This window comes from Typopeltis vanoorti, chromosome 5 (assembly GCF_054136105.1).
Source record: "Typopeltis vanoorti isolate ZY-2024b chromosome 5, IOZ_Tvanoo_1.0, whole genome shotgun sequence".
Taxonomy (NCBI): Eukaryota; Metazoa; Arthropoda; class Arachnida; order Uropygi; family Thelyphonidae; genus Typopeltis; species Typopeltis vanoorti.
In genome coordinates, this window is record NC_143553.1 from 34,580,375 (window position 1) to 34,606,438 (window position 26,064).

The window sequence follows — 26,064 nt, forward strand, 5'->3', positions numbered from 1 at the left end:
GTCTTTAACTGAAACTCCCTCTGACACTTTCAGATCTAACACTTTTTGACCTCTGGTTCCTTCTATCACATGCTGTCTTGCAGCAGCTCAATTTATTCAATTTCATTCTTCTCATGAGATTTTACTGCTACCCAATCAATGTTCGGACAATTTAGAAAGTTCCTTGTTATGATTACTCATTTTGCACCCATCATCTTTATTTGGTAATGCATTTCTTTGTGGTCCCCATGTAATCTTTTCTGAATATTCATAAACTTAGCCCTTTCCCAGTGAGTCCTGCATGATCACTGTCACCAACTGGAAACAGAATAGTTATGTCTTTAACTGAAACTCCCTCTGACACTTTCAGATCTAACACTTTTTGACCTCTAGTTCCTTCTATCACATGCTGTCTTGCAGCAGCTCAATTTATTCAATTTCATTCTTCTCATGAGATTTTACTTCTACCCAATCAATGTTCGGACAATTTAGAAAGTTCCTTGTTATGATTACTCATTTTGCACCCATCATCTTTATTTGGTAATGCATTTCTTTATCACTAACAACTGAACTTCTAGATCTGTAACAACACCCCACTATCTTGTTAAACTCCACCTCACACTAGATGGCTTCAAACTTATTGCCACATGAAAAACTGTTACTAGAATTACAGCCATAGTTCTCAATGCTAATTGGATTCAAGTCATCCAATATCATCAGCACATTCCCTCCTCCCCTGTCCTGTCTATCCATCCTAAAAAATAACATACTCTTGACACGATACCAACTATTGTCTCTCCTTTAATAGCCAGATCTCACTAATGTCTACAATCTGAGGTTCCAACATATTCACCAAGGCAGCAAACTTATCCCTCAGTTTCTTATACTCCTAGCATTCATGTACAGACATAATAAGTTACCTGCATGCTTTTTTATATACTTTTCTCTGTAGTCTGCATGACACAGTTGGATAATTTGCAGATCACTGTTCTTATCTAGTGCCTTACTTATGCAGACATCCTTGCACATGATTGATATGTCCAAATCAAATAAACAGAAAATCACTCTTTTCTCATACTTTCCATGATAATTCCTATTCCCATCATTAACACAGTTACATAACATTGCTGCTCTTACACTATCTTACATTCTGTTGCTTATTAACTGTTGATTATTCCTTGTCTGTCTGAGGTGAGTAGAGTTCTCTAATCAGAGGTTTTAGGCAATGAATACTGCCAGCTTGTCTCCTGAATCCCCTAAGGCAAGTAGTTATATCTATCGATATGTGTTAATGAGGCCAGTTTGCCTGTTTTGAGGGATGAAAACCCGAGTTTTTGGGAGAATAAACTTTCCACCTTCATGTGAGGCCTGCTAACTCACCTTTAATTGAAAAACCCTTATAAAGGTTTTTTTCATGCCATGTGTGATTCGAATCCACATCTTTTCAACCAGAGGGCTCCATCGAAACCAACTGAGCTATGTAGACTACTATTAACTGTTTATTAACTACATATTCACTTATAAGCCATTATAGTTCTATCATATTAAATGATGACTACTAATGCCAAATTTATGTACAACATTATCCATGGACTTCTATCTACTGAAGATCAAATCTAGCAAGAATTAAAACAAAATAGTTATTCTATTAGTGAAACTATTATGCAGCTTTATAATGAAGATTAGCATAATCACTTCTCCTTATAGAGAGAGAGAGAGAGAGCAGCATACTTTATAATATTGGAAGATATGGAACTCAAATTGTAGCCAGTCACTTTTAGTGTGGATGCATGGTCACTTTCTTTTACTTGTATGTTTTGTTGCATGTTAAATAGCTAGAGAGGATGAAATTAAGAATTTTATGTCCTACTAAACAATTAGCTATAAATTTTTCATCTCTGCTCTCCAACCAAAAGGCATAAGTTAGAATCCCACTTTGATATGGATGTTGGTGGATATCTAGGTAGAAGTTGAATTTCATTACACAGTGTGAGACTACTGGCGACTTATTGGAAGCCTGGAGTGATTTGAAAAAAGTTTCATGTTTGATTGCTAGAAAAGGGTTTTTGGATTATGTAAAAAAGAAATAAAAACATAATAAAAATACAAAAATGAACAAAAAATCCCATCCACAGTACTAAGGCACTGTGAATTTGACTTCCCACCTTTGAAAGGTGGGACGTCATAGAAAAAAATTTGATTCTGCTTGATAATGAAAGGTTTCACCGTTTTTTTAATGTTTCTCCCACCCACAAAATTTTTGTAAACCTTTTGTGGATGGAACAACATTATTTATTTTTAGAGACCAAACATGGAACTTTTTTTTTCAAGCCACTTCAGGCATCCAATTAATGGGGCAGTTGTCTCACACCAGGCGATAAAATTGATCTTCCATCTAAAAACATTCACAAACATCGATGTCCATTGCAGGATTCAAACCTGCAGCCTAGTGGTTAGTAGTGAACATATTAAGCACTCAGCCAACCAGGCCAACAAGTTGCATCTTATTATGATCCCATTATACATTTTTAGAATTATTTGTGTATGCTTCACAGTTGAAGCTCTTTAGTCTGGCATTCTGTCATCCAAAATGCGTTGGTAATTCTGCTAATCAGACTCATCTTCTGTGAGCAAGGGCACAGTTCATGTTTACTTCCCTTGAATAGCTTTCTAGAAGCATGTTGTTTACAAGAGTTGACAAGAGATATTTATGCTGTGTTCATATACAGGGTGTTCGGGATAAATTTGACAGTTTCGTAAGGAAAAAGAAAATCTTCTTTGTATCTATTAAATTTAATGAATTGACAAAAAAACATTACAGGCAGAGTTAATTACAATACTATCAACAAGATTTACTCAAAATAACCACCATTAGCATCGATCACAGCTTCAATTCTGCTTTGGAACCTCGAACAAGCTGATGCTACAGTCTCCCTGGGAAGGGCCGCAAAAACTGTTTTAATTTTATCCATTAACTGGGCTTTTGTATTACTGGAAGTGCGATTGGTGTCTTTTTCAACTGCGCCCCATACAAAATAATCCATGGGGTTAAGGTCTGGGGAGTTTGGAGGCCAAACATTTGGACTGGTGAAGTCGTAGAAATTTTCAGACAACCATTTTTGACTTTTCCCAGAGGTGTGGCAAGGGGCCGAATCCTGCTGCCATACATACGGCCTACCATTGGCTACCCTTGTTATCCAGGGCTTGACTACAGTTAGCAACTCCACGAACAAAGCCCGAATTCCAATGCCAGGGTTCTTCAACACCTGTTCCTGCAGATTTGCAAGGAATTCTGCTGTACGAACGCAATCAGATCGTCTGCTAGGGATCTTTCTTCTTGCTACATCCTCGTAGTCACCATTGCAAGTCTCTAGTTCATGCCTGATTGTTTTTACTGTATTCAGGGAGCATTGGGCAGCAGTCGTAATATCCTTATTTTGATGGCGGGCACGAATCATCATGATACAAGTTATTCTCTTCCATGATTCAGGTGGGTTCCAGCTATCCATCCTTTCTGACATCTTGTATATGAATGAAGAAGGGTCCAAACTTTTAAATGAAGAGAAGTGTGTGTTAATACATGTAACTTACGGAAAAATATAATTAATTATAAATATGTCAAATTTATCCCGAACACCCTGTATATATACATACATACATATATACAGCCCGTCCTTGACTTACAATGGGTTCTGTTCTCGTTTCAATCCCGTTATACGTTGGAAATCACTATATGAACCAATAATCACTATATGTTGACAGTTAACATGCTCGAATGCTAAATTGTGTAGATCTATTTTGTTCTATTTTTAAACTAATTTTAATCTTGTTTATAGTGACATAACACAGTGTACTAATTATAGTATAAAATTTCTGTGTACAGTACTGTACTGAAATAAATAAATGAAGATGAGTGTAATTGCTCTTCTGCACTTACCAGTGAAATAATAAGATAGAAACCGACAGTGCAAGAATAAAGAGCTGCTGGTTTATTAAATGGATAATTCATCATAAGTGGCAGGGAAGGTTGAGGCTGGGTAATCAACAGCAAATTCTTCAGATTCAGTGACTTCAAATTCTGCAACAAAATAATTTGCAGATGTCACTAGATGCAGAACTTGTGGAAGGATTAGGCTCATCTTCAGACGATGATTTGACAGGAGTGGACTTGTTTAATTTCAAATTCAAATGAAATTCAAAATAATTCATTTTTAACACAATTATTTCAGTATAATTTTTTATGTTACAAATAACAAAGAAATATTCCGTGGCATAAAATTTCTATGGTAAAAGACATAGGCAATATTTTGTGCAGGTTAAATCATAAGAATGTTACATGATTATCTATATTCTGAATTTTCTAAAAAGACAGAGCATAGAATATTCTTTGTGTTTTTAGATTTTGGCATTATTTATTTTTGTTACAGAAAGTTGTAAGAGTGTAGAAGCAAGGCATCAGAGAGCAAGGGAGGGAAAAAGGTGAGAGAATGGGAGAGAGGGAATTGTAGAAAGACGAGAGAGTGTAGAAGCAAGGAATAAAGAGGGAGGATGGATAGAAAGAGATTAGAAGTGTAAGAGTCAGGGATGCCAGTGAGAGAAAGATGAATGAATCTGTTCAGAGTATCATGTATGGAGATTCAATGATTCAGGATGTGCAAAGTAAAGTGCCAGAGGGGTGTTTGCCTGGTGGAACAAACAACAGATTGTGGCACTGGTGATGAAGAGGGATGAAAATGTGGAGGAGATGATAGTTTGGAACGAATGACGTGAGAGGTAGTGTGAATCATGTAGCATGAGATTTAATGTTAGAGATAGTGCATCTGAAATGTGTGAGAAGAAAAATAGTGTGTGTTGCCCTGGTATGATAATGCGGAGTGGAGAACAGCCGTGATGATGATGATGAAAGAGATGATAGTGAGAATGTGCAGGAAAAGAGGTGTGAAATATGTGGATGTGTGGAGCACATTTGAGGATAGAAGACAGCTGTATTGCAAGAGATGGATTACATTTGAATGCAGAGGGGCACAGACATCATTTGGAGAGACTGTTTCTTTCTGGGCAAGTGAGTATATCGAGTCAGAGAAACTAGAATTGCACAGGTGGAATGTTGCAAGGATGCCCTCGTGAGGGGATAGTCTCATGTCTCAATCATATATCCCTCCTACTCTTATTCAACTATATAAAATGCACTTCCTTGATCAGTCTTTGTACTCAACATTCTAGAGACCAGAAACTGCATTAGTCAGTCATCTCTAGATGCTTTACATTACATTTTTCTTATAATTTTGAAAAACCAGGTGATCTGATGTATGCACAGAACTATATACAGCCTAATCAAAGCCTTATACAATGGAACTATAACATTACTTCTTCTTCTACACCATAATTCACTATGCTATCCTCACAATTTGAGTAATATCCCCAAAATTTTATGGTCTTATCTGTCATCACTTCTCCCACACACACACATCCACCAGATCCTTCATCTCCACCTCCTCTAAGACATCCCTATAAGTTGTATACTCTGCATTCTATCATTGCTTTCCAAATTTTAAAACCTTACACTTTGTAACATTGAATTTGTCATCCCCTCTTGCTTGCCCATTCACCCAGTCTTTTGAACTCCTCTTACAAAGCTACATTTCAACTTTCAAGCACAAAGAGATCTGGTAGTCACATAATTCACTGTATTTCTGTAATTTGTTGATTAAGTATTAGTACAGCTAAATATAATGATATATGCACAGCACTATTTCATGAAAAGACCAGTTCTTGGAACAAGCAGTGCATTAAAATATAATTTTTTTTTTTATCATTATTTCATTCTTTCTTTCTTTCCAATCTAGATGAATTAAATTCAAAATAATATATGTGCTATAAGTTAGACTTAAATTCAAAATGTCAGTAAGTGGAATCAAGCATTTTACCTTCCATTCTGTCAAGAATGAAATAGACACTTGTTTATTTCATTCTTGACAGCTTAATTAGAACACATTATTAACATAATATTGCATCATAGCAAAGAAGCAAAACTAGTTTTATCACACACGCACACAGTCATTCCTTGACCTGCGGTATATGCAGCTTACAACTACTCATACTTACGACAGCCATCCCATTAGCACATTCATTGAATACCATATCACTACTGCAACTGTGGACCGAGGTGTTATTGCTTCCTTCAAGGCATTTATTTAAGAAATATTTTTGCTAAGGCTATTGCTGCTACTGAGGATCGTGTGCTTTGATTTTGCTGTTATTCTAATATCTCTTTTCATTTGTATGCATTGATAATGGCTGCTAAACAGATGAAAATTCTGTATGTATTAAACAAATATTATCCTTACCTTAATGTTATTATTCCATAATTATTCTTATCATTACCTCAAAGACTTTCAGAAGGAATATAATATCTTGCATTGTATAAAGAATGTAGATTCAGCATAGAGCGAGGTGATGAAGTATGAATGGTAGTTATTTTTAGAAGATGCTTCTGAAAATATATGTTTATACATTTACAGAATTTGACAGAGACAAAGCCTTACAAAATAGAGCTGCTAACTAAAGATTTAGAGTTGGAGGTCAACAATGAAGTGAATCATTGGAGGAAGAGCTCTCAAATGAAGACCTTATAGAGCTAGAAGCACAGAAATTTGCAAAAAAAAAAAAAAAAATAGTGAAAAAATTGACAGAGGCACCTCTGTTAATAAGCAGTTTTGTTTGAGGAAATGAACCCCAACTTGAAGAGATTTAACAAAATAGAATGATGGAAGCTGCAATTGCTTGCTACAGAGAAATTTATGCAGAAAAGAAAACACAAATTGTGCAGACCAATCATCATCAAAACACTTTATTGCAATTCCTGAATTTGAAGAATTTGTTTGATGACCTAGCCTCTTCTGTCTCCTCTGATGAATCATCCAATTAATAAAACAACAGCCTTGAAGAATTACTCTTGTTCCATGTGTTTCCATCTGAATATTTTACTGGTATGAGCATAGAAGCACTCATGTTTCATTATTTACTACAGTACTGTATTATAAACAATAATGTTATGTTACCATTTGTAAATTGTATTATTTCACTGTAAACAGAGTAAATTTAATTACGAATATAACAAAAACAGACCAACACATTTTATTATTCAGGCATGTTTATTGTTAACATATCCTTATGGTCCATAAAGTGATTTCCAACTTAGGATGGGATTGTCAGAATGGAACCCCATCATAAATCAAGGACTCACTGTATATCCATTCTATATATATATAAAAAAATAAGCCAAAATTTGAAACTTTTTTATGTCACGTTTTTTGTCTTCATTGTTTTGAAAAGTTTCAACGATGTGTTTGTATTCATGAGACAATTTGTTAAGCCAAAATTTGAAACGAAATTTGTCACGTCTTCATTGTTTTGAAACGTCCAACAATGTGTTTGCCTTCATGAGACAACAATTTTATCGTTTTTAACGTGCATGTCATGACTGATTATATAGTAAATATTTTATTTTAATTTTGTGATTTTGAATAATTAAAGTGAGGTTCATAAAGAACCGTCCTATCACCCCGGAACTCAGGGGGTTGGGCGCCAGGGGTGCAGAGCCCCCCCCTAGTATATACACACACACACACTGAGATTAATTACCTTTAATTAGTATAGAAAATACTAATTAAAGAACAGATTCAACTATATAAACAAAAAGGTTACTAATGAATAAATTTAATTTGCTAAATATTCTTTATTATTTATATTTAGTATATATATATACTTTATTGGTGGATGTTCAATTTTAATTTCCTTTTTCCATGAGCAACTTTATTACTCACTACAGTTGGTGGCAACACCTAATGTGTATGTGTGTGTATATAGATATATATATAAAATCACATTTTAATTCTTATATTATTGTAAGATACATATCAATGCACCTGTAATATATCATTGGTGAACAGTTCCTGACATTTTTTTTGTATCATCCCAGAAATGTAGATTATTTTCTGTACTTGGTACAAGAAAATTTTCATCTTTGTTTAGTGCGAAGGTTCTTACTAAACTGATGTTCTGAACTCTACTCTGATCTAAACAGAATATTGGCCTGTAATGGTCATATGATCAAAAGGAATACAAAAAGGTATATATGCAAATATATCTAGTTATTTAATTTAGTACAAATTCATATAGTGCAGTGTGTACAAAAATAATATGAAGGATTTATTTTTTTGAGTTACATGAAATATCTCTATGTATTTATTTAAACATTTAAGAAAACATTTTAATTACTAATTGTAGTGAACCCTCAGAAATAATCAAGAGTTACTGAGCATTCAAAATCATGAATTACAGTCAATTCTCATAATAAAGGATTGCCTTATTATGATGGAAAGTTTTAGCGGAATTTCCATTAGTATAACATTTGTGGGTGTTTAGCCAGGATTTTCAGTAGATGGATATAGTGAAGAAATTCACCACACTTATTTCGCTATGATGAAAGTTGTTAAATCATGCTTGCTGATATTTATATATTCTTACTTGCTTCCTTATTTTATCCTAGCATGAGCAAACTTTTACTGCTGAAATATCTTCACAACTAGGCTACTTGTATATAGAGTTTATGTATAAGATTATAGGGGTGCTTAAGGGTTAAAGCTGTATAACTGAGAGAAGACCTCTACGTAGCCTTTCAAGGAATGCGGAGAACCGACCAGGGCTTCTGACCTAATGTCCAGTCCTCACCTTCTCGTGGTGCACCCTGTTGGGTATCTACTTTGATACTGAACGAACGAGGATGGGCTGGCAATTTGGGATTTAGCCGACCAAATTGTATTCTTATTGGTTAAACCAAAATAAAAAATGATGGTACAACATGACAAAATTTCATGCCGGATGGGGCGTCGCCCGGTTAAACAAGGCCCCCGTTGTTTTCGCCAGGGAACCAGGGCGAACAGCGAAAAGTCAGCTACTGGAACAAATCTGAAAACAAACCCCAACTCAACATCACCAGAGTTAAAGATCGGTACTATCAACGTAAGAAGCCTGAATGGCAAAGAAATGGAGCTAGCTGAGGAATTAGATAAGTACAAGATCGACATAATAGGGGTGACTGAAACAAAAAAGACCAAAACTGGTGAGATCTTTCTGAGCAATAAATACAAAATGTTATATTCAGGCAATGACAATCAAGGAAAAGAAGGAGTAGCCATAGTATTCAACACAAAATACGAGGCTAATCTTCTTGAATGGCAGTCAGTCTCAAGTAGAGTAATGTGGGCAAATATGAGAATGGGGAACTGGACAATGAGACTTATTTGTGCCTATGGTCCCACAGAAGGTTCTACTAAGGTAGAAGTGGAGGAATTTTTTGAGGCTTTAGAAAAAGCAACTGACACAATGAAAAAGGAAAAGTTGGTCCTTGTTGGGAATCTAAATAGCAGAGTAGGAAATGATTGTGAGACATACAAAAATATTTTGGGAAAATTTGGAGAAAAGAGCAAAGCTAATAATAATGGCAAATATCTGTTGGATTTCTGCTCAGGACATAGACTGGTTATTACTAACACTATGTTTCAACATAAAAATGTGCACAAATTCACATGGAGAGAAGAGGCTAGGAATAAGAAAAGTCTCATTGACTATGTTATTGTTGATAGTGATGTTTTCTCCCTGGTGCAGGACACCAGAGTGTACAGAGGATTTGAAATTGGAAGTGATCACTATTTAGTCTTGAGCAGGATAAAATTGAATTTCATATTGAAAAGAATAACATGCAAGAAAGTTTTAAAGCGAATAAAAGTTGAGCAGCTCTCAGATGTGAACTGTAGACTAAAATACAGAAAGATTATTGAAAAGAAAATGAAAGAGTTTGAGAACAGGAATCAAACCTTGGAGATTCAGTGGCAAACTCTGAAGAAAACATTGATTGATTCTGCCAGAGAGGCATGTGGTGAGGTTGTGTGCAAGGATAAAAAAATCAGAACTCCCTGTTGGACACAGGAAGTTAAACAGGCAGTGAAGGAAAAGAAGAAAGCATATCAAAAGTTCCTGGCAAATAAGTCATCTTTTACTCTTACAGAATACAGAGACAAATGTAAGAAAGCTAAACAGTGTGTAAAACTAGCTAAACAAAAGTCATGGGAGGACTTTGGCAAGAATATAGAATATAAATATCAAGAAGGTGGCAAAATATTCTGGAGGTTGTTGAAGAGGCTAAGTAAATGGAGGAAAGAGTGCTGTAAAAGGAGTTAGAGATGATAAAGGTGACATGAATACGGTAGAAAAAGATATCCTTGAAGTATGGAGTAATTACTTTGAAAAACTGCTAAATGAAACAAGCAGTGATGACAGCACAGTGATAAAAAACACTGACCAGGCATGCAGTCAGGAATACATATCCATACTTGAAGTAGAAAAAGCCATCAAAGGCTTGAAATGTGGAAAGGCAGCAGGAGTAGATGATATTCGACCAGAAATGCTGAAGTATGGTGGTATAAAAGTCTTACAGTGGCTGCACTGCATAGTTCAGAAACCTTGGACAGAGGGATGAATTCCCGATGATTGGAGTAGAGCTCTCATAGTACCCGTATATAAAAATGGAAATAAAACTGAATGTGAGAATTACAGAGGTATTTCCCTACTGAGTGTTCCTGGCAAGATCTATGCAAGTATACTTGAGAAACGGTTGAGAAGAATTGTGGAAGAAAAGCTTGGTGAAGAACAAGCTGGATTCAGGCCAAATAGAGGCTGTCAGGATCAGATCTTCACTTTACAACAAATAGTCGAGAAAGCATGGAAATATAACAAAGATCTGTATTTAAGTTTTGTCAATTTGGAAAAGGCATATGACAAGGTGCCAAGAGAGAAGCTATTCAATACGCTGCAGTTATGTGGTGTCAATGAGGCATTATATCAAGCAATACTTAGTCTTTATTTGAGTTGTAAGTCAGCAGTTAGAATTGAAGGAAGTACAGGAAGATGGTTTAATGTTAAATCTGGTGTGAGACAAGGATGTACATTATCCCCTCTGTTATTCATTATCTATATGGATCACATTATGAAGGAAAGTGGTATTAAACCTGATATCAAAATTGGGGATGTTAATGTCAGCTCTTTGCTTTATGCGGATGATGTTATACTTCTAAATAAATCCGCTACAAGTCTGCAAGATTCTCTGACTAAATTCGATTGCTGTTGTAATAGATATGGTATGAAGGTCAGCAATAAAAAGACAAAGACAATGAAAATAGGCAGAATCATTGAAAATGTCAACTGTGTTGTGAATGGAGAACCTGTGGAACAAGTAAAACATTTCAGCTACTTAGGCACGATTTTTACTGAAGATGGTAAATTAAATATAGAAATAGACAACAGAATCAGCAAAGCTGGTATGGTGGGAAGTCACTTGAATAAATTCATATGGAATTAGAGAGAAATTAGTCGGAACACTAAATTAGCTGTATATAAGACAGTGTTCAAACCAGTTTTAACTTATGGATCTGAGAGCTGGGTCAGATGTAAAACACTTGACCAAAGACTAGAGACCGCAGATATGAGAGTCCTGAGAAAGATTCGAGGTGTGAACAGATGGCATCAATGGCAATATCATATTAAAAATGAGGATATTAGGAAAGAACTTGACATTGTCAGGATCCAGGAATGTGTTAGCAGAGCTAATCTCAGGTGGTATGATCACTTAAATAGAATGGGAGAGGAAAGATTAGCAAAACAAGTGTTCTCTGCCAGGTTGGCAGGAAAACGACCCAGAGGAAGACCAAGATATAGGTGGATTGATACGGTACAAAGTGCCTTAGACGATAGAAATATAAGATCTGATAATGTTGGAGTCTTGACAAGTAACAGACTGATTTGGAGGAAAATTGTAGATAGGAAGTTAGTAACGATGTAATTTTTTCATGTAGTACTGTCATATCCTGTACACCCCTTGAGGGTACATGGCAGGAATTTGATGATGATGATGGTATAAGATTATAAATTGGAGTTAGCTTTCACTATCTTGATGAGTGATCTCATTTGGTTATAATTACTCTGGATAGTGACCCTTTCCATAATGCCTGGCATTATACCTACCTGAGAAGAAGTGTGGTTTGCATTATGGGATACAGAGAGCAATTTGATGTGAAGTTAAATGCTTCTGTATGTAAGCAGCTAAGTCATGTATATATTTTACGTACTTACTTTTGTTTGCTCACACTTGAGTAAAACAAGGATGAAAACAAGTATATAATTTCTTGTCAAGTATAATTACTTTTCCTTCCCAGTGAAAAAACTTGCTGCATCTATTGCTAATCCAAAGTATTGTAATATGTTGATATACTATTTTACTACTTGTTTATAAAAATGCAATTAGTAAAATATAAAATACAAGAAGTAAAATATCACTTCTGTTCATTGGATTAGCTTTCAGTAAAGGTCACCCAGAAAGTGCTTCCTGCTGCCTCTGGCTTGAGCCCAGTTCTTCCACACTGGTAGGCTTATATTTTGCTACTGAGTAGAAATGAGGTTCAGTATGTGGTGAGTGTTTTACCTGTAGCTTCATGGTTGGCACAGTGCTGTCTGGTAGAATTGGTGCAGACTCAGTATCCTGGAGTGACCCAAGTTTACAATAATGAGTGTGTGCTCTTTTTAGATAACTTATTGTAAACTTGAGGATTCCTCTTACCTCAATAAGAGGAATCCTCTTATTGAAGTACAATTTGGAACTCCTAGGTTCTTTTTGAACGAATTATACCTCAGTAAGAGGATTCCTCCTGACCACCAGTTTGAATCTAGGTCTGGCACATTGGTGGTTTCTGGCATGCCACCAAGTTGAGCAGAGGTTCAGTGATGGTGGAATTTTGCCTGTTGCTGTGCTATCTGGTGGAATAAACATAGAGACCTAGTACCCTTGAGTGGACCAGCTTTAGAACAATGATATAGTGATTTTTTTTAGATTACTAATAGTTTCTGGAATGGCAGGGACTTTTTGAACAAACTGTACTCATTAAAAATCATGCAAAGGAAAGCACTTATTGTTGGTTGGTTTCTGAAAGCAGCTGAGAGAACTGAGGTTCAACACAGTACTGTCTGGGAGGTAAATCAAAGAGACAAAGTTATCCTTGACTCTTTGAAATACATAAGGCTTTCTTATTCTGTTACTGTTTTATTTGATATCTATAACCATCTTAAGATTATAAGGGGAAAAATACATATTTATAACCTTATTTGGCAAATAAGTATTTGCATCATGAGAAATGAAGTTTCATTGAAAGCAAGTAGCTACATTGATTTGTCTTGAAATGGATTACTGTATACTATTCAACAGTTTTATCCATACAGATGTATTTAGGTGATCTACTGTATATTTTTATGTGATTACAAAAATGAAAGCAGAATTCCTTTATTACCTGCAGTATTTGAGTGATACACAAATTTATATATTCAGAAAAATAGTTAATTTTTTCTCCTTACTTGTAATTGTTTCATCTTGTTAAGTGTATTCATAAAATGAAATGTAAATGAATGAACAATGAAATCAAGCAGGTTATGCTGGAAAAAAAAATCTTATGGAGGAGGTGCAAGACAATTGGTGGTGATCGGATCCATGAAGAGTATAAAGCACAGGCTAGAAAGGTGACGAACATGGTAAAAGGTGCAGTATGAGAGGAGATTGGCTGGTCAGGCAAAGGTTAACTCAAGGGAATTTTTCTGCTATATTCCAAGAAAGAGGAAGAATAATTATGGAAGATTAACGCTTGGTTAGTCATGGCAGCAGATTAACAGCTGCAAAGGATGTTGTGGAATTATTGAACAAACACTTTATAAGAGTATATGATACTGGTGTAAATGACACCATGCAATATATAGAAGAGAGGCAAGTATTTGAGAATTGGAAGTGAGAGAATCATAGGTGTATCAGATGTTAGCCAGGTTGGATGTTAATAAGGCAGTGGGAATGGATGACATATCACCACATATTCTTAAGGAATGTACATCACAGTTGGCTATGCCCTTGACCTGGTTATTTAATGAAAGTCTTGCAGTGGGTAGGGTTCCTAACTAAGGAGTGGAAAGTAGTTCCACTTTCCACTCCTTAGTTGTACCATCCCACAAGCATAATTATAGGCCAGTCTGCATAATTGCAGTTGTGGTCAAGGTGTTGGAGAGATTGGTTAGGAATAGAATATAGGATTAGGTTGAAGGACATAGTATTCTTTATGATGATCAGCATGGATATGTAAAGAGTAGGTCCTGTTTTAGTAATTTACTTGCATTTTATGATAAGGTAATAAATGTGTTAGATAAGGGAGAATCATATACAGTTATATTCTTGGATTTGGCAAAAGCATTTGATAGATTACCACATGATAAGTTGGTGTACAAGATGCAGAGGAAGAGAATAGTTGTGGGAAGTTTTTACCACTTGGTTATACTGTAAATTAAAAATACCAAGAAATTATATACTTCATTTAATCCTATATCCAAGTGTAAGCAAACAAATTTGCACCTATTTTCAAGCCTGGGGCAACCCTTCCCATAATGCATAGCATTATACATACCCATAATGATATGTGTTTTGCATTATGGGATGCTAAGGCAAGTGATGGGAGTCATAAGCTTCTATATACGAGTTGCCCTAGTCCTGAAAATAGTTAAGGCACAAACTTGTTTGCTTGTACTCGAATAAAGGATTAAACCAAGTATATAATTTTTTTGTGTTTTTAATTTATAGTATAACCAAGTGGAAACACTTCAAACAACTATCTCTAATCCAGAGTATTTTAATAATAAGATGTGGCACCTTTTGGCAACTCATATATGAAAATATTACTTCTGCATTACTTCAACCTTGGTATCACTTCTGGATCTGGCTCCCATTGATGAGATCTCAATAAAGGTCTTGAAAATGCTCAACTAGTAGACATTTGGAAGATTTGCAATCCTAATCTCCAGGCTTACATGTACATGAATAAAGGTATTGGTACTTGTATTGATCGAATTTATATCTCTTCTTCCCTTATAAATAGGATAATTCAGATAAAACATTTTGACATCAACATGTTAGATCATAATCCAGTTCTACTTAAGTTCCACTGCATGGAAAAAGTAGAGATCGATTCCGGACCATGGAGACGCCAGCAAATTTTCCGTTGATCTTTTCAACCAAATTCCAGGCTCCTCTGTTCAAATTGGAATAATGTCACCTGGAATTGGGATGTGTGGTTAAAATTCAAACAAGCAGTAAAACAGAATATGATAGAATGGGGAAAGGAACAGGCTTTCCTGAAAAGGAAAAAGTTCAAAGATCTGTATAAAGAGACAAGCTAGTTCATAACAAACCAACACAATGGTATAGAAGCCACATCATTAGAAACATTAATATAGAGATAGAAGCAGAAATACAGAAACAAGTATAAGAAAGAAATTTTAAGATAAGACACAGAAGCACCTAGCAGACAGCCCTTCAGCTGCCTTCTTCAATAGACAATTCACTAAATTTCACAAAGAAAGGACTATCACTCAAATCTGCGTTAATGGAGAAGATGTGTCCACCACTCAAGACATCCTTGACTCCTTTCAAAAACATTATAAAAATCTGTTTGAAGACAATAGTACTGTTGGAAATTATAACTCTTGGAACATTAATGGCTTTCCTGTTCATATCCGAGATGGGCTTGACAGACCCATTACAGCATCTGAAATTACCACAGCCTATAAAGAATGCTAGACAAGAAAATCCCCAGGACCTGATGGTGTAGGGATAGAACTTTATCGCGAGGCCTCGGATTTTATTCTTCCCATTCTAGTTATACTATTCAATTCCTTTCTCTCATCTGGACACATACCAAGTGAATTTGTAGCAAGCCACACTGTCCTCATTCCAAAACTTAATAGAGATCACACATTAATCAGCAGCTGAAGACCTATTTTTCTATCTAATACTGACTACAAGATATTTTTCTGCATTATCAATAACAGGCCCAAAGTGGGAATGAGATACATAATCAAAAGCACACAGGTGTATGGAGTACCAGGTCGAGCAGTAGAATTTAATCTATTTCTGCTATGTGATCTAATCTGCTTAGTTAACACGAAAAAGCAGTTGATGGCAGTGCTCTCAGTAGACCTTACTCAAGCATTTGATAATATCTGTCCTCCCTTTCTATTCCACATCCTCCAGCAAATTGGGGTAGGTAAAAAGCTGCTATCTAAAGAGCCTGTGCCAATTCAGCTACCTGCCTTCTAGTCAATGGGTTCCTGTCAGACCTGGTCAAAATTCAAAAAGGAGTAAAGCAAGGTTGCCCTCTTAGTCCACTGCTCTTTGCATTGGTTTTTGAACCATTCTTACAGGAAGTCGACAATACATATGCTGTGCAAGGAATAACAGTTCCTTCAACTATAACGGAAAATAAGGTATTAGCATGTTATTATTATTATTATTACTACGGGCAGCTCCAAGGAGTCCTCAAACTCATTGAGGGAGGCCCAAAATCATGTCAAGAACAACTATTTAACATTTACACAGTATCTATCATACTTCTCCTTGAACTCATTTACAGTTGTGGCACCCACAACAGATTCTGGCAGCTTATTCCACTCATTTACCATTCTCCAAGTAAAAAACCTAGCTCTAACACCCCTGCTAACCACTCTTACCAAGCTTCCACGGACAGCCCCTAGTCCTCCCACTACCAGTCCTATTCTCAAAAATATCTTCTGAATTGATCTTATAGAAACCCTTCAGTAACTTGAATGTCTCAATCATATCGCCCCCTTTTCCGCCTATCAACCAATTTCTGCAGCCCACAAATCTTCAACCTGTTCTCATAAGGTTCATTCCATAGTCCTGCTATTATCTTGGTCACTCGTCTCTGGATCCTCTCCACCTCCTCCCCATCGAGAAGAAACCCTGGTGCCCATATCTGGGCACAGTAGTCTAGATGGGATCTTATCAAGGCTCGGTGCAGAGGAACAATAACCTGTTTGTCTCTGCTCGTTAAAGTGATTTTATGAGCTGATTTTGCCACTTTTGCAATGTGTCCCCTAAACTTCAACTCCCTATCCACCAACACTCCCAAATCCTTGGCCTCCTCAATCTCTTGGAGTATAGTTCCACCAGTGTGATATACTGCTGCTAATCTTTTCACCCCAAAATGCAAAACCTTACATTTTTCCACATTAAATTGACATCCATTCTCCTTAGCCCAGTCCCCCAAACTATACAAATCATCCTGCAAAATTTTGACATCCTGAGCATTCACTATTGCTCTACCTAACTTTGCATCATCTGCAAACAGATACACAGTTCCTCTCAGATCCTTTCCTATATCATTAATGAACAAGTTAAACAGTAGCGATCCAAGAACAGAACCCTGCAGCACACCGCTAGTCACAGGCCATCTTTTGGACTCTACTCCTGAATAAACCACTCTCTGATATCTCTCCATCAACCACCCTCCTATCCATCTCACTAACCCTATATCCATTCTCATATGCTGCAGTTTACTGATTAGAATTCCATGTGGTATCCTGTGAAAGGCTTTAGCAAGGTCTAGTAGAATCACTGTAAACCCGTTACCCTTATCCAGTTCAGCCTTCACTGTGTTATAGAACATGAGCAGGTTACTGAGGCATGATCTACCCTTCACAAAACCATGCTGTCCCCCATAAAGTATCCCATTTTCATCTATCCAATCTTGTATTTTCCTCTTGACTATTTTCTCCAAGACCTTGACAACAATTCCTGATATGCTGATCGGCCGGTAATTTTCAACAAAAGTCTTGGAACCTCCTTTATGCAGTGGAACTATTTTCCCCTCTCCCCCCCCCCCCTTGGGACTAACCCAGACCCGAGACTCAAATTAAACAAAATGGTCAAAGGAACTGACAATTCTTTAGCCGCTTCTCGTACGACACGAGTTGGCATACCATCCAATCCCGCAGATGAGTTGGATGGTATGCCAAAAGCAAAAGCGGATTAAGCTATTTGTTCCTCCATTTCTGCAATGTCACCACATCGATGATATACTCTTGCAAAGTGCTCACTCAGTAATTCTACTATATCAACTGATTCGGTTACCTCCCTACCATCGGCATTCTTTAAAATCAATCTGCCGTATACATCTTTTCTTTTACTTGCAACATATCGAAAAAACTGTTTTGAATTCTCTTTAGCCTGCATGGCTAATGTTCTTTCATAATCCGCTTTTGCTTTTCTTACCACACTTGTTACCCTTCTGGCCTGGGCTTTATACTGTTCATATGCCTGCAGGTCACCTTTCTCCTTAAATTCCCTCCACAGTTGTTTCTTTTTTTTCAGCTCATGCTTAATGGTGTTATTCATCCATTTAATCCCTACTTGATTTATTATTCAGACTCTAGGTATACAGTCAGCTATTGCCTCCTGCAAAATCTTCTTAACCACCTCCCATGCACTATCAACATCTAGCCCTTGCAGTTTTACATGCCATGGTACTGAACCAATCAAACTCCTAAAAGCTTGTCATACTTACCAGCCTGATAATTCCACATGTATCCTTTCTTAATTGTAAATTCCACACCTTTAGCCACCTCCCAAGTCAAGACCCTATGATCACTCTCACCAGTTGGTGGCAGTGTGGTCATATTCGTTACAGCCAAATCCTCAGATGCAATTACTAGGTCAAGCATGACCTAGTAATTGCATCTCTCTGACCCCTAGTATTTTCCATTACATGCTGTCGCAGATAGTTATCCCTTAATAACAGCATAAAACCCAATTCCTTCCTCCAGTGTGTCCTCTCCTCATCCCAATCACTGCTACCATAGTTGAAATCTCCCATAATAATTATCCTCCTTCCACTCATTTCTTCTATTTGCTTATGCATATATCTCCACTATCTTTTCCATCACCTGGTCTATAGCAGCACCCAATTGTATATTTTGTTCTGCTAGCCTCAATCTCACACCAAATGGCCTCAAATGTGCTCTTTTCTCTATCCTGCAATTCAACTTCTATTCTCCTTGGCTGCAGCTCATCAGCTATCATCAATAATACTCCTCCCCCATTTTATTCTCCCTGTCATTCCTGAACACACTATACCCCTCACATTCAATCCCACTAGCTATATCATCTTCAGTCAGCCATGTTTCATTAATGAAAATAACCTGTGGTCTGGAAGTGCCAACCAAGGCCAAAAATTCTTTCTTCTTGTTCCTAATACTCCTAGCATTAGTATACATGAATTGCAGACCCCCCTTTAGTCCCTTCCCTACCTTGATGCCTTATACTAACTATCCCCATTCTGATTTGTTGTCCTTATTCGCTCGGGCATATTATACTCATTCATACACTCAACTGCCTCCCTAAGTTCTGCATATTTACCCCCCTCCCTTAATAAATCTAGTTTCCCTGATTCTTCACATCCACTTCATTCAACAACACTTTTTCAAGTCTCCTTACACCAAATCCATTCAAATGCAAACCATCCATCTTATATAGATCCTTTCGCCCATCGAACTCACTCCACACGTCCACAAATTCCACACCACTCGTCATGCATAACCCACGCATAAAGTCATTTCCAATTATGGCCCTCCTCCTAAATTCTTCACTGTCATACCGTGGCAAAAGACTAATCATCCTAACTCTCTCACTCTTTTCTTTTGCTACCTCAAACAATTCATTCAGGTCCTCTATCATTTCCATTTTATCTCCTTTCAAATTATTAGTACCTGCCACCACTATAATTTTCTTTCACCCTGCTTTTGCTCCCTAATAGACTCACTTACATCCTTAATGGTCGCACCAGGTTGGTACGATTTTGTCAAATTCTCTACTATCACACCTCGTACTAATGAATCTCCATACAGCACTCGCTCCTTCATTTTGTTTATGTTCACAATCATACTCTTATTTTTCCTTTCATACTTTTTTTTATTGGCTGGTACACTCGGTAGACATTTGTGCATATGCTCCAGCTGCCGCTTTGCTCTATGTATCGCTCCGCTCAACAGCGCAATCTCACTCATTGTATCTGTCTCATCTTTTTTATTATCTATTAAACCATTAATTTGCTCTGTATTAATACCTTCATTCACACTTTCTACATTCACGCTCTCACAGCTCTCTGGTACAACCTCGCAATTTCTTACCATATCGCTATTTTCTACATTCTGAGATTTGGCAAAAATATCACACTCGCGACCTGAAATACACTTTAATTCCTCATTTTCCTCACATTTTCTACACACATTTACTCCATTATCATCATCTAACCATACTCCAACTGCTCTCTGCAATGCATACATTTCACAGATAGTTCACTGAATAATCTCCTTTATGTTACCGTTATTGAACAAAGATGGCAAACCATTATTACTAGCTGCCATTTTATTTCTTACCAGAGCCATGTGCGCGCTTCTATCGTATTTTATCAAATTAATAATTGAAACACCAAAAACACACAAACAGACACACTAAGATACGAAAAGCAAACAAAACTACGTAATATTCCAGCAAAATTGTCAATGATAACTTAAAATAACACTTATCTTATCAGGAGCTCTCAACAAACACTACCTATGGTACATATAATTGTGAATCTACCGATGATGAATGTGCCAATGATGTAGTGGGAACTTTGAAGGATAATGATTTCATATATATAATTTTTGGTATTTTGGAAAAATTCAGCAAGATCAGTGGATTAACTACTAATGCAGACAGGACAAAATTTAAAAGATTTTGGAAAGTGGGATCTTGGAGGCATTCCTTTTGGACTAACCCCTAAGAGAGAACCCCTCATTATATTTGGAATTTCGTTCTCCACTTACCCAATATTACCAGTCCAAGAACTTATATACACGAACCTAGAAACATTAGAAGACTGGAAAATAGGACCACTTTCCTTTTCTTCTAAAGCCATAGTACTCAAAACCATAATCTTTCCTGCTCAGTTGTACATAATAAATATTACAGACATCACAGAAGCTGAAGAAAAACAATTATATAGTAAGTCTGTGCAATTATTTTGGTCCAACCAGTACCAAGAAGTTAAAAAGGAATTTCTTCAACTATCAAAGAAGCATGGAGTATTTGGGCTTCCATTTTTCAAATTCTGCTATTTAAGCAATACAGTTTCAAAAATCCATAAAATATTGCAGACTAATCACACATGTGCAGACCTTCTCCTATACTACCTAGGTTTTCATTTTCCCCTGTTTGGAGTATATGATTATAGAGGTCCAAAAGCTGAAATTGTTCCTGAATACTACAACACTTTAAGACTACTAAAACACTCTGGCATTGACATTCTTTCCATTAAAAAAAAGTAAAATTTGGTATAAAGAAATCTTTAATCTCTTTCGCTGCGAAATTCCACATTTGGGTACTGACAACAATACTTTGTTTCACAATTTGGGGAAGTTCCAAGGATACCCTAACAGGAGGGATCTTGCTTGGAGAATTGCATTAGACCACCTTCCAGTCAACACCATCAAATGGAGGTATTTCAACATCGGAGATCCAGTCTATGACATCTGTTACCAATTGGAAACAATAGAACATGCATTCTATTGCTGCCTTCTTGCCTTGCATATTTGTAACAGATTATGTAATGTATTGGGCATTCCATTACTTACAACAGAACAGGTTATTTTTTTGCAATGGGAAGAGAATTTTGATTTTCATAATTAATGAATTAAAATACTATTTATGGAAGGTTAGAAAGAAACATGAATTTGAAAACCAGCAATATGATATCCAAATGCTTTATAATATTGTATTGTGGAAATTTCATTGTTCAGTCAGACGATTTTTGTATTTAGAAAGAAGCATTCTAGGAGATATCAAATTTATGACTAGATGATGTAGACCACCCACATTATGCAATATTCACCAGGGAGAGAGAAAATTCTGTCTATTCTTGCTATGAGAGGTGTTTTAAATAGTTCCATCTTCTTTATTCAATGTGGTCTTATAGTCAATTGCAGGGATGACTAGAGAGAAATTTCAGGCAGAGAAGGCCAATTCAAGGCAGTTAACTTAGATGGAGCTAACTACTTGGGTATTAGTCATCCTTGTGCTTTTGTTTCAATTAGTCTTTTGGTTGTTCATCTATATGAGATTGATGAAAAAGAAAACTGATAGCCTTTGGCTATATGATATAAAAGAGCTGAGGCCTTTTTCTCTATCTCTCTATCTTTTCTTTCTCCTAATACTATCAGGCTATCTTGCATTCCTATACTAACTACTCTAGGCCTATGATGAGCAACCCTTTACTTTTTCACCTCAATAAAGGTCGAAACTGGTCTGGGTAGTGACCCTTCCCATAATGCATAGCATTATACATATCCATAAGGATATGTGCTTTTCATTATGGGATACTAAGGTAAGTGTGAAGTCATAAGCTTCTATATACGAGTTGCCCCAGTCCTGAAAATAGTTCAGGTGCAAACTTGTTTGCTTACACTTGGATAAAGAATTAAACCAAGTATATAATTTCTTCGTATCTTTAATTTAGAGGATAGGAATAGATGGTATATTGATTAGATGGATAAGAGATTGGCTCTCTGAATAATACCAGCAGGTTGTGTATGATAGAGCAGTGTCTCAAAAAAGGAGGGTAACAAGTGACTTACTCCAGAGTTCTGTTCTTGGGACCATGCTGTTTAACTTGCTTGTAAATGATATATCATGTGGACTGACTGAGGATCTTCAGTTGTTTGCTGATGATGCAAAGGTTGGGAAGAATTATAAGTAACACTGTTGACATTAATTCCCTTCCGGAAGATTTGAATAGACTGTTTACTTGGGCAAAGGAGTGGGATTGTAGTTTTAATATCAACAAGTGCAAGGTGTTGCATTTTGGAGTGCAGAAATATAAAGCTGTGTACTATATCGATGCCGCCATACTGCAGGAAGTGGATGACATTAGAAATTTGGGAGCAATGGTTCAGTAGGCTGAAGTTTAGAGTGCATATTGCTAGTGTTTCAAAGGCTGCACATTGTATTCTGCTATGATAAGAAGTACTCTAACATGCAAGGATAAGGAAGTAGTTGTGTCACTGTATAAGATCAAACCACACTTGGACCATGGTGCTCACATCTGGTCACTTGGTTTTCAATGTGATGTGGAGACATTGGAGAGGGTCCAGAGATGGGTGACTAAGACAATGTTGGGACTTTGGAGTGCTGGCTATGGAGAGAAGTTGAAGAGATGTTGATTGCAGAGTTTGGTGGATGGGAGGAAAAGAGATGATATGATAGAGACATTTAAGTTAGTGAGAGGATTTTATCAGATTAATCCAGAAGGGGATTATAAAAAGAGTAGAAGGTGAGAGGGGAAGAACCAGAGGTCATCCATGGAAATTATGGTGTGGTGAAGAGGGGTGTCAGGAGTAGATTTTTTACATAGAGAATTGTCAGTGAATGGAATGCATTGCCAGAATGTGTTGTTATTGCAAGGAGTGTTAAGGATTTTAAGATTCTACACGATAAATATGTTGGCAGTTGAATGAACCTCCCAATGAGTCTGTCGACTCCATGCAGGGTATATAATAATAATATTTTGGGGACAGGGATAGATGTGTAATGTTCACATCATACTACTTTATACAAATTTATACAAGCTGGTTCATCTGAATTTGTGGTTGTAATCTTCAGAAATAATGTTTGTCCTTAGGTTTAGATACCAGTGTAATATTATGTATTGTATAATAATAACATTTATAAATAGCTGATCATTGAATATCAAAATATTTCAGTACAGCAGTATCAGCATTAGGAGAAAATATTTAACTTCAAAACTCTGATAGAACTATACCACTACATAAGTTTTATTTGCCCATGGGTTGCAGTACACAACAAATTACATCATTGAAAGGGCTTGATATTATTATGTAGTGTGAGATGAAAGGGAAAAAAAAAAAGATAAGTTTTGGTGTTAGCTATTGGGGATTTTATTATAAATTTACAATATATTTAGTCTGAGTTAGTTGTGATTGAGTGTAGTGGGTATACATTTTGAAGTTCTTGAGTTTGAAGTACTTTTTTGGATATGTATATTGCTTTGGGTGTTACACCCTTTCTTTCTTTCTGTCAATTATGTTTTCTGTACTACCTCCATTTGTTGACATTGTCACCAGCCCTCCACCATTTAAAGATTACATTTTATGCAATGTTATACATGACTCTGTAGCAAAAAAGGCTTCCTACATGATTCTGTAGGAAAAAAAAGGCTTCCCACCATTTCAGAATGTGACAGGGAAATATTTGCATGAAATGTAGACAATGAGAAGAGCTGGGTGATTTCAATATCAGTATCTCTGACTTCAGTAGTGGGATGGAAATAAAGTGGAAGCCAGCAAAGAGATACAAGTAGCATAATCAAGAGTAGGAAGGTGAGCATCATGTGACAATGGACTTGACATTCAGTAGTGTTACTGGAGATATGGAGGATCTGAAGGATGGTGTTGTCAATGAATCTTGGGTGTGGGTAGGATGCTTGGAGAAGTACTTAGAAGGGAAGTGGAAGGCATGAAAACTGAGTTGATTCGTGTGAGGGGAAAGATTAGGAGTGTAGAAAGGCTAACTGACATGAGACGAACCAGAGTAGGTGTTAGAAGAAAATGAGAAAAGGAGTGAAAATGGGAGAACAGAAATAGGGAATGAGAGAAAGTGAGAGAACACAGGAGCAAAGCATGGAATAATGAGAGAATACAGAAATAATAACAATAATAATAATTATTATTATTTACTGATTTACCAACAAAAATGAATAATATAGTACTGAGCCACATTTTGAACAACCTTCATTGAGAGAATTTCATTTAATATTTCTAGTCTTCATAATCTTTGTCCATGATCTAAAATTGCTAAAAATCGAGCTGAAATTTTTTTGTCTTTGAGATTGAAAGTTGCTGTCTTCAGGGAAAAAGGACAAGATAGCTTTCTTCTGTAAATCTAAAATACTTGGCTTTTTTTTTATTAAACTTTTTTTCCCATATGAGGATAATTAAGTGTTCTGCAATAATGCAAACTCTTTCACAGAATCTCTTAACTAACCAGTAACCACAGCCAAATAAAAGCCACCTAATTTTAATTTTCTAAAGATGAGTTTAAAAATTCTATTACTCAAAAAAAAAAAAAAAGGTAATAAATACTGTTCAATTCAAGTACACATGTTGTTCAAAAGAAGAAGAAGAAGACATGACAATGAGCCTCTTCCTATGAAACATATTTGCTATGGTAAATATTATTGGCTTATCCTGTGAATAATGGAAAATGATTACAGCTTCTCCTTGCTTTACACTTGGGTTATTCAAAATGCTCGTTTCTTTTACAACAGCATAGCATAGCACAAAAAGTCATTACGCAAAAAAAAAAAAAAAAAAAAAAAAGTCACATTAAAAAATATTTGCTTTATACTTGGTTTTCCCTTTCAATCATTTCCGACCGTAGGTGACTTTGTAGGAATTGCCCACAAAGTATTCCTGGTGAGATTTTTGTAGGATAGTTCACCATTGCTTTCCTCAACCCCCCAATTTTATCTGGGCTCGGTACAGGCATATGGCTGGAACGTATTCATGGCTGCAGTCCTTGTGTGTTCACAGGGCCAGTTTGCCTGTTCTGGGGTAGGAAAAACCCAAGTTTCCAGGTGAAACCCCCCCCCCCACTTCTGTATGAGACCGGCTAGTTCACCTTTAGTTGAAAGAGACCAGATAAAGGTTCCTCATGTCACTGACGGGAATCGAACCTAGGTCTTTCCGACCAAAGGGCTTCGTCTATACTAACTGAGCTATGGAGGCTCTTTTGCTTTATAAATGGGCTTTATGAGAAGGCAAATAATTCACTATTATCCTACATAAATTTCTGGTGTTCAGAATAGATATGGTGGGAGCAAAAAAAAATCAGTTTTCATATTACTCGTTAGGGATTTATTATAACTTTAGTGTAAATTTTAGTCTGAGTTGGTTGTGATTTAGTGTAGTGTGTTTCTGTTTGAAAGTTTGAGGTACTTTTCCAAATAGGCAGCTGCCTATTTGGATAAGTACCTCATATTTGTTGTGTTGCTTAGCCCCACCACTTAAAGATTTTCTAATATAAAATCTTGT

At 36.4% G+C, this 26,064-nt stretch overlaps 1 long non-coding RNA gene across 1 annotated transcript in view; it reads left to right on the forward strand.

Moving 5' to 3' along the window:
• The first annotated feature begins 3,520 nt into the window (after window positions 1–3,520).
• The window catches only part of LOC150106307 (uncharacterized), a 45,289-nt gene continuing 22,745 nt past the window's right edge, over window positions 3,521–26,064 (forward strand). The window contains exon 1 of the long non-coding RNA XR_016548300.1: window positions 3,521–8,110. This is a non-coding gene — a long non-coding RNA (uncharacterized LOC150106307). The remainder of the gene's footprint in view (window positions 8,111–26,064) is intronic.